The following is a 14921-nucleotide window of genomic DNA, read 5'->3' as shown; positions in this document are numbered from 1 at the left end:
GTTAGTAGTGGTGGTCAGAAATCAGACATCCCCAAATGGGGACTTTCCTACCGCACTCCATTACAGTTTTTTACAATCACTTTGGCACTAATTTCAGAACTTTGACGTCATTTTTCAAAACTCTAGACACAAAACTCAAAACGGTCATCACGCGTAACACAGGCTGTCCAATGTTCAAAACATTGCATTATGCATTCATATTTTAAAGAAATCTTGCACAATCATTGGTTCAAAAAACAAATGTATTGTGAAATACCAATGAAATTTAGATCACCCACACACAAGCAACAGATAGTTTCACTGTGTCATTGTTCGTACAATCATTAAATATTGTAGTACAAAAAAGGTGATACATGCATTATGGTACTACATGTAAATACATCTCCGTAAAAGTACTGCAGTAGTAGAGAGAATACTACAGACACAGTGGAATCATTGAACAAAATCTGAAATATATTGATGAAAAACAATACAGTACTGTAAAACATCAAATGCAGTGTTCCTCAACTTGCTTGTACTGTAAAAAGCAAAACATAGGAGTGATTACTGTACTTCTACATTTTCATCAACTCTGTCTTGTGGATTTGCCCACAGGTTCTCATCTACATCACAATGGATGTATTCATTAGCCAAACATCTTGGAAAAAACCTTCGGGCATGGCGAATCCAGGCCTGACACTGGTCTGCCGTGATGTCATTGCATGCGTCATCCATGACCTGGGGAAGAGTGACTTGTTCATGAGGGCACCAATCATAAACATTCCATCTCTATGTGGAGAAAAATTCCTCAATCGGGTTAAGGAAAGGAGAGTATGGGGGTAAATACAGGGTGGTAAATTGTGCATGGCCCTGAAACCATGCTTGCACCATATGAGCATGTTGGAACCTGACATTATCATTAACAGACCTGATCGAGCTCATCAAGGAAGGTTACAAGGAGAGCTGCATTATATGATCCAATACGAGGTCTGCGTCCCACCACACCATCTTCTGATATAGCCGCACACATGGTAATGTTGGCCCCACGTTGTCCAGGTACTTGGATGGTTGCCCGCTGGCCAATGAAATTCCGACCTCTCCTCCTTGTCTTGGCCAGGTTAAAGCCTGCCTCATCCAAATATATGAATTTGTGAAGGTTGTCATCAGCATCCAGATCCATCACCCTCTAAAAATACATTTTGGAAAGAGATTTACTGATTACTGTACAATGTAGAATTATTAGGGAATGTTATTACAACAACCATCTTGAAACTGAACATACAGTGGGGAAAAAAAGTATTTAGTCAGCCACCAATTGTGCAAGTTCTCCCACTTAAAAAGATGAGAGAGGCCTGTAATTTTCATCATAGGTACACGCCAACTATGACAGACAAAATGAGAAAAAAAAATCCAGAAAATCACATTGTAGGATTTTTAATGAATTTATTTGCAAATTATGGTGGAAAATAAGTATTTGGTCAATAACAAAAGTATCTCAATACTTTGTTATATACCCTTTGTTGGCAATGACACAGGTCAAACGTTTTCTGTAAGTCACATACAAGTCATGCTCCAACAGCCTACCGACGCACCAGGGACACATGCTCGGCTCGTGTAGCGGAGTATATTAGAATGTCATCAATATACGCAGTGATGTTTTGGGGCTGTCGCTGGGCAACACGGACTTTCAACTCCCTCCAAAGATTTTCTATGGGGTTGAGATCTGGAGACTGGCTACTCCAGGACCTTGAAATGCTTCTTACGAAGCCACTCCTTCGTTGCCCGGGCGGTGTGTTTGGGATCATTGTCATGCTGAAAGACCCAGCCACGTTTCATCTTCAATGCCCTTGCTGATGGAAGGAGGTTTTCACTCAAAATCTCACGATACATGGCCCCATTCATTCTTTCCTTTACACGGATCAGTCGTCCTGGTCCCTTTGCAGAAAAACAGCCCCAAAGCATGATGTTTCCACCCCCATGCTTCACAGTAGGTATGGTGTTCTTTGGATGCAACTCAGCATTCTTTGTCCTCCAAACACGACGAGTTGAGTTTTTACCAAAAAGTTATATTTTGGTTTCATCTGACCATATGACATTCTCCCAATCCTCTTCTGGATCATCCAAATGCACTCTAGCAAACTTCAGACGGGCCTGGACATGTACTGGCTTAAGCAGGGGGACACGTCTGGCACTGCAGGATTTGAGTCCCTGGCGGCGTAGTGTGTTACTGATGGTAGGCTCTGTCGTAGCCAGCCGCGACCGGGAGACCCATGCGACGGCGCACAATTGGCCCAGCGTCGTCCAGGGTAGGGGAGGGAATGGCCGGCAGGGATGTAGCTCAGTTGGTAGAGCATGGCGTTTGCAACGCCAGGGTTGTGGGTTCGATTCCCACGGGGGGCCAGTATGAAAAAAATATATTTAAAAAATAATGAATGCACTCACTAACTGTAAGTCGCTCTGGATAAGAGCGTCTGCTAAATGACTAAAATGTAAAATGTAAATGTTACTTTGGTCCCAGCTCTCTGCAGGTCATTCACTAGGTCTGGGATTTTTGCTCACTGTTCTTGTGATCATTTTGACCCTACGGGGTGAGATCTTGCGTGGAGCCCCAGATCGAGGGAGATTATCAGTGGTCTTGTATGTCTTCCATTTCCTAATAATTGCTCCCACAGTTGATTTCTTCAAACCAAGCTTCTTACCTATTGCAGATTCAGTCTTCCCAGCCTGGTGCAGCTCTACAATTGTGTTTCTGGTGTCCTTTGACAGCTCTTTGGTCTTGGCCATAGTGGAGTTTGGAGTGTGACTGTTTGAGGTTGTGGACAGGTGTCTTTTATACTGATAACAAGTTCAAACAGGTGCCATTAATACAGGTAACGAGTGGAGGACAGAGGAGCCTCTTAAAGAAGAAGTTACAGGTCTGTGAGAGCCAGAAATCTTGCTTGTTTGTAGGTGACCAAATACTTATTTTCCACCATAATTTGCAAATAAATTCATAAAAAATCCTAAAATGTGATCTTCTGGATTTTTTTTCTCATTTTGTCTGTCATAGTTGACGTGTACCTATGATGAAAATTACAGGCCTCTCATCTTTTTAAGTGGGAAAACTTGCACAATTGGTGGCTGACTAAATACTTTTTTTCACCACTGTACCTGAACATACTCAGTCCTCATTTGCTTCACTCTGTCTGCATTTCTTTGAAAAGGCACACGGTATAGTTGTTTTAAAGACACCTGGTGCCTTTTCAGCATGCGTGCAATAGTCGGCAAACTTATGGATTCCACATTGTTAAACATGTCTTCATTGTCCAAGATATGCTGGCGAATTTCTGTAAGGCGAATATCATTTCTGGCCCGAACCAAATCGACCACAGCCTGCTCTTGTTGGTCAGTGAGAATTTTGCCGCTGCCTCCCCTATTTGGCCTAGTCTCAATTCTACAGGGAACATTACAGTAAGAAGACAATTGGTCACATCACCTACTCTGTGATACACATTGGTATGCAGTCATTTGACAATTGAGAGTAGCATAATGTTTAGTGCATGCTGACGACTTACCGGTTCTCATTGCGGAAAGTTCTGATTATTGAGGCCACGGTTGACCTTTTGAGGTTTGGTTGTATCATTGTAGCCGCCTCAGTCATTGTCATGCCATGATTTATGACATGGTCTACAACTATTGCTCGGATTTCATTGGACACTCTTTGCTGTTGCTGCCGCTGTGTTGGTCCGTGGCCTTGTCCTCTACCACGTTCCCCCACACCTCTCAAACGAGGCCCACAACCACCTCTCAGAAGGGGTGCTTGTCCCCTGCCATTCCTTTGACCAACATGTCTTCCTCCCACCACTGCTTGACCTCTATTGTGACCTGGATCACCTGCCAGCTCCATGTTACAGTACGTATCGCTATGTTGTTGCAAGTGGATCCCAATCAATTCTTTATATACTCATTCCACATTGTGAACTCAATCATCAGTAACGAGTTGGCAGAATTGAACAAGCAATTACAAGGGCCTGCATCCATACAGTGCAGTACTGTCAATACTGTAAATAGTCTGAAAAGGTGGTACATGGGACCATAGAAACAGTGTCTGATAAAGAATGATGATTAAATATTACATCCATAGATAATGTAGTCTAATTCGTTCATGCTCCACGCTAATTGGTGACAATGAATCTCGTTATCTTGAAACTTTCATGATCTAAACATGGAATATTGTTTGTCTGTTTCCATACAACTATGCATTAAGAGTAATGCAACAGTTACTTATCATTTTGAGCAGTTGTATCAATTGATAGTTGCATAATTGTAATGAAATGAACAGACACTCATCTGAAATGTAATGTGTGAATTGCCTTTTGAAATAGTACTACTTTGATGTTAAGTTGTGTCATATTGAACAGGTGATTTTTGTTAAATGAACAAATGATCTTAGTTTTATGTGTATTGTATCCAAGCAATTGAAAAAAGTGTTAAGAGTTTAGAAAAATGTGCATTTTGATCATTGGTTGTGAGTTTTGTGTCTAGAGTTTTGAAAAATGACGTCAAGGTTCTGAAATTAGTGCCAAAGGGATTGTAAAAAACTGTAACAGGACAGAGAAACGAACCAGACACATGCTCATTGCTCACATGGGGTGTGATTCTGGACAGAGTTAAGCATGTGTAAATGGAACGCAATTCCCTTTTTATGCACTTTTCTCTCAATATGCTTATTCTGACCTTGAACTTAAGCATGAGAATAGCATGCTGTTCACCTGCTATTTGTTTTGGGTGGAGATTGAATAAATGAAGGTGTGGCGGAGGTGAGTCTACAGATACGCCGCATTCTGACCTTGACTTAATTCCCTAATAATTCCACCACCTTTTCACTGAAAAGCAACTCAATAATCGGCCAGGCCTATTGCCAGACGTGCTGCCCAAATTGTGGACATCCCAACTAGGCATAGGCCTACAGCAATTTTTTAAAAGAAGCTAATGATCCTCTGTGGCTATGTCATGCTCTCTGGTGAAGTATTTTGAAGTATTTTATTTATTTCAGTAAAGAGGAGTAATTATATAATTTTGTCTAATTTATTTCAATTTACTTTAGGACTCGCTGCCTATGGTAGCTGATATTCTGAGCTTGAATTGCCAAAATGATTAGTCTTTGTCAGATATCAGGACTATAAATGCCTGTTTTACAAACGGTAGGCTACCACATGGATAGGCATTCATTAAAGTGCATTGTGGGCGGACACGGTATAGCCTAGGCTACAATTCTACTTTGCGGGGATAGGAGGAGTGCTGCAATTTTTTGGTCTCGCCTAGGGTGGCATATCGACCAGGACTGGGCCTGAGTTCACATGTATGTGGTAGGGATTAACCATGGCCAGTCGCGCGGTAAGGAAAGGAAGAAGGAAATTAAGTTAGGAAAGGAGGAAAGAAAAGGGAGAGCAGAAAGGAATCTAGGAAAGAAAAGGGTGAGTTCACATGTATGTGGTAAGGATTAACCATAGCCAGTAGAAGGCGATAGTATTGGTTTTAGTGACAGGCTAGTTTTAGTCACAGACTCACAGGCTGCTGCGCGGCTGCAGCTGGACGCATCTTGGTCTGACTACCTATCGATATCGTCTTCATGAACATGGCTGGGATCTTCGGTTTGTGATAGTTAAATAAGCTAATGAAACAAGCTGTAGTGTCGAGTCAATGTTGCTAATTATGCTGTTAAACAAAGGAGTCCGCTTATACTGAACTTTGATCATAAGTTTTATTCATATCACAAGATTTCAGCATAAGTTTACAGATGTCATGATCACCCGGAGAGCAGTGTCCGAAAAGAATATGTCTGCTGCTCTAATGTTCTTTGTTCAAACCCAGTACTTATAATCTTTCCCAAAATATGGGTGGCTCCCTCTACTGTCCAATCCCCTGTCTACAACACACAGACTCCCATCTGTTCTATGGGGCGTCACTCTAAAACAACTCCCTCTGAAACTGAATAAACATCCTCTCAGGTTCCACTTGAAAACATTAGCAAAGTCATAATCTCCATACACTACAAAGCAAAATATATTTTATGTGGAGAAAATTAGCCTCCGAGTCAGTGTAAATAGTTACCCAATCAAGGACATTTTACAGTTAGTATTTTTTATGTTTTAAAGCTTTTCGCTAAACTGGAAAATGGGGAAGGTGGCTCGAGCCCCAGTCATTGCTCGAGCCATAAGTGTACAACTCGCTTGTTTTCTGTAGCTAGCTATGTGACATAGTAATCCCTGCTAGTAACCTGCTATAACCAGTGTTGGGGAAGTTCATTCGAGTTTTACCAGCTACCAATTACCTCACACTGGAAGAAGTTAAACTACACTAAAGCTAGCTACCCTTAAGAAAAATATAGTTTACTTAACAAAAGTTACTTTGAAAAAGGAGTTCACTACATCCAAACTTCATCGTGATAAATTATTATATCTAAATCTGAAATGTGATAGACTACAAATTGCAAGAACAGATCAGGTTGGGGTCATATGTTAACAGAATGTGTAATTTAGCCCATTAAACGTTTTCAGTCAGACATTCACGCTTGCCATACAGAGTTTAAATATCTAGCCAAGATTTTGAATTGAATAACATTGCTTGTGAACATCAGAGCTGTAACGATTTGACACTTTGGCTTTGGTTAAAGGCAAGTACAAACGCATATAGTAGTAATGGTGCCAGCTCGAGTCTACACATTCTGGGTGACGTAAAACAACATCATCTCACTGGATTCTTCTTTGGAGAGCTCTCATTGGCTATTGCTGTTCACCGTTGTGAAATGCTGGGGTTGCACATCTCACACTATAAGAGCATTGCAGATTTTGTGGCGATAAAATCCAACATGTTTGAAAATTCAGGAAGTCTGGGACCAGTGGTGGTCGGTTCCGTTCAAGATGAGGGAGGACGATTTTGTTTTAAATGAGAATGGCCTTATTTCTATTACAGCATATTGGATGACTGTCATTCATATTCCATTCACCCAGCTCAATTTAACATGGATAGGTTTAGGCTACTTACTACATGATACTCGAATTTTCCATATACCCATCATGAGGTTGCTACAACCTAGCCTATGAATGAAAGTTTTCAACGTAGGTGCACAGGTGGAGAGAAATTTTAGTAATCAAGGTGACAGACATTGACACATTCAATACCGCCTTGCACAATCTTGCCTGCATTTAGCTGATCTAGGGTGTAATTGTTAGTCCAACAGTTGCAAACAAGAGTTTCTATTGGACAAATTAAGGTATGTTTAGCCCCGTTTCATTACATTTGCTTCCGTTTAAGAAACGTTTTTCAACAGAATCGACAGAATGAATACACCACTGATCACACGCAAACAGAATTCACTTTCATAGCAGCCAGATCGTTGTATAATTCCTTCTTGCATCTACGCGCTCCCCTCCTCTCACCTTTTCCCTTCGCTTGTGGACTTCAGTGCACTTTACATCCGCTGTCTGTGACCAGGCGAAAAAACCTTTCCAAGCCAAACTTTCATATCATAATTGCTAACCGCTACACACAGCTTACATCGTTGTCACCATATTAGCTAACGTCAAGTCAACAACATAGCTACTAGAACTAACGCGTTAGTAAAGCCGCTACAATCATGTAGTACAGTGTACAGTTAGCAAGCAGTTTAGCAGTTATACCAGTGGACCCCGGTGGCAATAAATTAATAAAACCAAAAGCTTACCTTGACTTGGAAGAGTTCCAGCGTTGGATAGCCATAGCCAGCTAGGTAAAATAGCATCCCTCTCTGTTTGAGCTGGGTGTTTGAATAGGCTAAGTGAAAGTAAAAAAAAAATACATATTTATATATATATATATATATATATATATATATATATATATATATATATATATAGCTAACTCTCTCTTGCTCTCTCTCTTGCTTCTCCTTCATTTTTGAAGAAATTAATTTGTTCAAAACTGTTCAACTATTGTCTTTCTCTCTGACTCAGCTACTTACCACATTTTATGCACTGCAGTTGCTAGCTAGCTGTAGCTTATGCTTTCAGTACTAAATTCATTCTCTGATCCTTTGATTGGGTGGACAACATGTCAGTTCATGCTGCAAGAGCTCTGATAGGTTGGAGGATGTCCTCCGGAGGTTGTTATAATTACTGTGTAAGTGTATGGAAGGGGGTGAGAACCACAAGCCTCCTAGGTTTTGTATTGAAGTCAATGTACCCAGACGGGGGCGGAAACTATCTGTCCTCTGGCTACATCATGGTACTACCCTACAGAGTGCTGTTGAGGCTACTGTAGACCTACATTGAAAAACAGTGTTTTAATCAATTATTTGGTGGCGTGAATATATTTAGTATAGTTTTATCTAAAAAGGATCACTTTTTTAAATGTTTCACTATTTGATTTTTTTGTTAATTCACTGTGGGTGGGTCCAAAATAGGGGAGGGTTGTCAAACTTTTTTTTTTCTTTGGGTAAGGTTGTGTGTTTTATTTGGCACAGGAGGGGAGTGCATTTTGTCCTTGGTTTACATTCGCTCGATCTATTTAATACCATCAAAAACCAAGTTAGGCATACCTATTTCAGAATAGGCCATCATCACTGTCAATCGTGAATGATAATTCTTCACGTTTTACCGGTGAAATGTCCAAACTGCATTTGCATGCCAATCAATTGTCCTCAATCAGTTTCATGGGAATATGCATTTAGATTTTCTTGAATTACTTTTTTTGTTAGCGAATTGGAGCTGTTGGTGTTAACAAACTATTAGCCTTTCTTGTATTTTGTTTCAATCGAAGCATAAGTTATATCCTGCCTATTGGCGCTCGCTGTTGAGTTTTGGCCGCATTAGCTTTTGGGGGGGACTGTTCAGCTTTAGTGAGCAGCCTAAAAGCTCATAAGAAATGACTGAGTCTATAAAAAACAGTTTTGAGGACAGGCGTTTTAGCAACCCCTCATATCGTTTTTTTTGTCTGTGGCTGTTCTTGTTAAGTCGGATTTGGCCTGCACAAAGTGAGGACAGAGCTTGTTGGACCAGGAAAGAGCTCTCCACTCAGCGCGTTCCCAATACGCACCCTACTTTTGCCGTTCCCAACAGCAGCGCACTCAGTGAGTTGGTTACCGCTAAGCTGCTATACATATTGATTTGGTTTGTCTATCGATTTTCATTGAATTTTAGTGGTAATTAAATATAATGTATTTAGAATTTATAAAAATTAATTTTCCCAAAATATTTTTTTACCAGCTCCGTATATTCTCAAATTGAAAAAAGTGAGGGAGCGCCTCTCCCTCTTGCTCCGGCAACACTACAACCCTGACTACAGGTCAATATAGTCTACCAGTCTAACTGTATATCCTGCTGTCTATCCACCATTCATAGAGATAATAGTGGTAGGTAGATCGTTTGTCCAGATCTGTGATAGGCTAACTAGCAATCATACCACACATAAAAAGCATTCAAAGCTGCATCAACTTTCAATATGAATCCACAAGAACAAATAGGAATAGCTGATAGGCAGCGGAGAGGCCAGGAGCATCATTGCGCATGACAGAACAGTGAAGACAAGAGACGCGCAGCTCAAAAAACTCCCATATTGATCTAGGGACAATACAATGTTCCTACCTAGAATAGCCTACAACACCACAATGCATTGAATAATTGCATTATTGTTTTCAAGTGAGTACACAATTCTACACTAGGCTGGAGTGAAAGTGTCATTTGAATAACGGCGCAAAAGCCCTGTTATTCTAATGTTTCATTCCATTTGGATCAATTGTGGGTCTACTCTAGACAGTTTATGTGGTCTTGAAAGGCACAGTAGCAGGCCAGTGTGGCTGTATTTTTACTGATACTGAGATGCGCTGTCTGTTGCAGATCATCATTCTCCGAAGTCGTCCTATAATAATGTGGCCACATATGCTCCCCGCAGGCCCAGTTATTCAGGAAAGTTTAACACGCGCTCTGCCTCCCCTCCAATCAGAGCGGCTATTCCTCGCGCACCTAGAACCTAACGCTTCAATATAGCCTACATATTTATCACTATTAAATGTATTATCTTTTATATGTGGCATAAACATAACCAGCCACAATGTTTTAATCTAATTAGGCTACTTCAAAAGTATCCTGTAGGCATGCGCACGTTCATCCAAAATATAATTCCAGCCTCCTCAAAATGGCTTGACATTAACCAGGTTTCCATCCAACATTTTTATGCAAGTAAAGTACACGTCGGATATAAAATGTCACGATATCATGGGAAAGTATGCAGTTTATTAGGCTACAGATTAAATAAATCATGATGAACTTCACAGGGTGGTGAAAGTGGACAGTGATGAGCTTGATGCCCCTTAAAAAAAATATCTAGGATCTTCTTCTGGTGACATGATGATCGATGCTTGCTTGGCTGCCGTTTTGCAAAAAATAGGCTTGCACTTTAGTCCATAATAATCTCATCATGTAGGCCAGGGTTCTTCAATTCCGGTCCTGGAGGGCCGAAACACTTCTGTTTTTTATTTCTACCTGGTAGTTAATTGCACTCACCTGGTGTCCCAGGTCTGAATTAGCCCCTGATTAGAAGGAGAGGATGAAAAACAGAGGTGTTTCGGCCCTCCAGGACCGGAATTGAAGAACCCTGATGTAGGCTATACCCGCACTGTATTTGCGAGCTGTTGGCTAGAGCGCACGTGCCAATACCAGAGTGGGCACATTCGCTATACCAACGCAACATTTTTTGTGACAAAACCAGTAGGCCTAGAGTTCTGCAAAGTCCTGCCAGCTGGCACGAGTTTGCTTGATTACAATCATCATGCTTGCAACTGTAGCCACTAATGTCAAATGGCATCCCTTACATTTCTCCTATCATCAATGTCTCACCATTTCCCCCGACAAATCAGACCGTGGTCAAATAGCAAAATAGCTACATAAAATGGCCAAAACAGGTGTAACTAGGGATAAGGTGTAAGCAAATTAGCTACAGTATCTAGCTAAGCAAATACCAAGCACTGGAAATATATGTACACTAACCAAGTATTTCTAGTGAATAGGCCTTGCCCTACGATGGTTGCAGTTGACTGTACTGAATTTATTTGTACTGATTAAAATTAATGTAGGTCTAATACATAGGCTTAGGCCTACCTTGTATTGCAAATAGCTTCAATCAGGCATTACTAAAAGTATTATGGCTGGCTAACATAGGATAGGTTAATGGTTTTGGCCCATTTGATTTACTAACACCTACAAATCGTTTTTCAAATACAAATAGGCCTACTTACATGTTCATGTAAATCAGGTCTGGTCTCATTAGTCATTCTCAACGTTAATCCTGGGCACCCACTGCACTGTTTATAATAGTTTTGAGTCCAGCTGAGCATCAGTCAGCTATATCTGTTTGGTTAAATGCTATTTATTAACAGTTGTTTTAGATACATTGTGTCAGAAATAAACTAATGTGCCATTTTAAATAGTCAGTTACCTATAATACTGCACAGTACTGTGAATTTAGGCATATGCCTGAATCTTGACATATCTAGGCCAAGGCTATGTGACAAATTTTTTTAATATATAGTTTAATTGAAATATCAAAATTGCAAACATTTAACAATTAATCACATTGGACTATGTGGGCTGAAATATAACATTTCTGCCTTCCGACCAATTTCAATTATTGCCTAATGAAGCTATGTGCACCTTTCTCAAAATTAAATGTTCAAGAATTTCCAAATGTAACATATTTTTTACTCAAATGTTTGACTTGATAGGCTAATTCATTACATTAAGCTATAGAATGGTCTTTGTCTAGAAGATGATATTATAGACATTTTCCTCATTAAATATGCAATAAATGTAAATTATCTGATACTATACACAGCGTGGCCAAAAGTATGTGGACACCCATTCAAATTAGTGTATTCGGCTATTTGTATAAAATAGAGCACACAGCCATGCAATCTCTATAGACAAACATTGGCAGTAGAATGGCCTTACTGAAGAGCTCAGTGACATTCGGCGTGGCACCGTCATAGGATGCGACCTTTCCAACAAGTCAGTTCATCAAATTTCTGCCCTGCTAGAGCTGCCCCGGTCAACCGTAAGTGCTGTTATTGTGAAGTGGAAACGTCTAGAAGCAACAACGGCTCAGCCGTGAAGTGGTAGGCCACACAAGCTCACAGAACGGGACCGCCAAGTAATGAAGCACGTAAAAATCGTCTGTCCTTGGTTGCAACACTCACTACCGAGTTCCAAACCGCCTCTGGAAGCAACGTCAGCACAATAACTGTTTGTCGAGAGCTTCGTGAAATGGGTTTCCATGCCAGGAGAACGCTACCTGCCCGAATGCATACTGCCAACTGTAAAGTTTGGTGGAGGAGGAATAATGGTCTGGGGCTGTTTTTCATGGCTCGGGCTAGGCCCCTTAGTTCCAGTGAAGGGAAATCTTAACGCTATAGCATACAATGACATTCTAGACGATTCTGTGCTTCCAACTTTGTGGCAACAGTTTGTGGAAAGCCCTTTCCTGTTTCATGACAATGGCCCCGTGCACAAAGCGAGGTCCATATAGAAATGGTTTGTCGAGATCGGTGTGGAAGAACTTGACTGGCCTGCACAGAGCCCTGACCTCAACCCCATCGAACACCTTTGAGATGAATTGCAACGCCGACTGCGAACCAGGCCTAATCGGCCAACATCAGTGCCCGACCTCACTAATGCTCTTTTGGCTGAATGGAAGCAAGTCCTCGCAGCAATGTTCCAACATCTAGTGGGAAGCCTTCCCAGAAGAGTGGAGTCTGTTATAGCTGCAAAAGGGGGACCAACTCCATACCGGTACCAGGTTGAGTATCACGGTACTCAATACCAAAACAATACCACAGCAAAAAAAGATAGCGGGCGGAAGGACTGTGAGGTCAGTTCTGGTTACTTTTTTGAAGGTTTTCGCTGTGAAAATCACAAAATAAACAATATTGGATGTTCTAAGTCCACAACAATGTTTAAACCACATCAGGAGACCAGTTTTGAGGTCTCAGATTTTTTTGTGATTAGTTACCCTTTAATTCAATTGCTCATTCACCTAGAACTGTTGTTGGTTAGCAGTGTTTCTGTAGCTCACATGTGATGGAGTTTGCAAAACAAATGCACACTGGATTGATGCAAAATAAATCTTGATTCTGCCAGGTAGGCATAGGCTTCTTTGTAGTTCACTTTTGATTGAGAAGGTTTTCGGGAAAATCCTTTCCATCTACCTGAAGACGATTATTATTAGCATCGCTAACAGCTACACAAAGTGTTAGACATAAGGGCACCGCGTACACACAGACAGGGGCATTCCTGTTCAGTTGCCTCTTCAGAAAGTTGCAGGGATACGAATCACTGATGCATTCTGTTCATGCCATGATATTCTTGGGTTTGTCATGTTATAGTATCATAAAAAGTACCGAAGTTCCATATGGAAGATGACCATATCCTCAGTTTTCTCTCAATGTGTTTGGATGTTAACAAATAGAATGAAAATAATGAGTGAGTTTTGAATGGCTACTCAGGCAGCACAAGGTATACACTAGACCTAATATATGTTAAATAACTTAACTGAGCTGTGTCCAGTATCGAATTGCAGGCTTTTTTACTGGCTTTTGAGTACATCTGCTGAGTTGCCAAGTAGATTGTTGGCCTTAAAACCTTCTTGCTATAGATGTGCATTGTGGATGCACCACTGTAACATTTTGTGGGGAGAACATTGGCTGCTTTTACACAGGCAGCCCATTCTGGTCTTTTTTTCACTAATTGTTTTTTTGACCAATCAAATCAGCTCTGAAAAAGATCTGAAGTAGAAAGATCTGATGTGATTGGTCAAAGACCAATTAGTCGAAAAAAGACATTGGGCTGCCTGTGTAAACACAGCCTTATAGTTATCATATCCATAGGTAATTACTGCGATGTTTCCACATCATTTAAAGTCAGGGTAATATTTTGCAGATCAGGCAAAATTAACATGCAATTAAAGGCCCAGTGCAGTCAAAAACGTGATATTCCTGTGTTTTATATATATTTCCACACTATGAGGTTGGAATAGTACTGTGCAAATGATGATAATGCCCTTTTAGTGTAGGAGCTGTTTGAAAAGTACTCCTGAGTGGCGCAGTGGTCTAAGGCACTGCATCGCAGTGCTAACTGTGCCACTAGAAATCCTGGTTCGAATCCAGGCTCTGTCGCAGCCGGCCGCGACCGGGAGACTCATGGGCGGCGCACAATTGGCCCAGCGTCGTCCAGGGTAGGGGAGGGAATGGCCGGCAGGGATGTAGCTCAGTTGATAGAGCATGGCGTTTGCAACGCCAGGGTTGTGGGTTTGATTCCCACGGGGGGCCAGTATGAAAAATGTATTCACTAACTGTAAGTCGCTCTGGATAAGAGCGTCTGCTAAATGACTAAAATGTAAATGTAAAAGACCACCTGAAACTTCAGCCTGTTTTGGTGGGATGGAGTTTTGGCCTGCCTGGTGACATCACCAAGCGGTAAATTCGTTAATAGACCAATAAGCAAGAGCGTTCCAAACCTCTCTGCCAATAACAGCTAGTTTTTCATTTTCCCCTCCCTACTCAGACCACTCCCAGACAGACCTAGCAAAATTCTTGCTTGAGAAATTGTTCTTTGCTAAGCTATTTTTGTTTATTTTTGACACTTTAAATTGAAAACAATCACTCTAAGGTATTTAATTGTTACCCAGACATGATTTGATATTGAGATAAAAACACATGCATTGGACCTTTAAGATATTGTACTTTACTCAATGCAATAGTTCAAGTGCATCAGTCTATGAAGCATGATCGAAAATAGATGGCCTAACCTAAAATGGATTATGCCTTGATTTATTGATTATATCCTAATTAATTTCATTTAATCAGTGGCGTCATAAGATTTGAATTTGTTGCGTGTCAGTGATAATGGACTGAGATTAAGAACACTTGGTGCTTA

Source organism: Coregonus lavaretus (genome assembly GCF_964263955.1).
Source record: "Coregonus lavaretus genome assembly, chromosome: 6".
In the NCBI taxonomy this organism is placed as follows: domain Eukaryota; kingdom Metazoa; phylum Chordata; class Actinopteri; order Salmoniformes; family Salmonidae; genus Coregonus; species Coregonus lavaretus.
Note: the sequence above shows the minus strand (reverse complement) of the source record.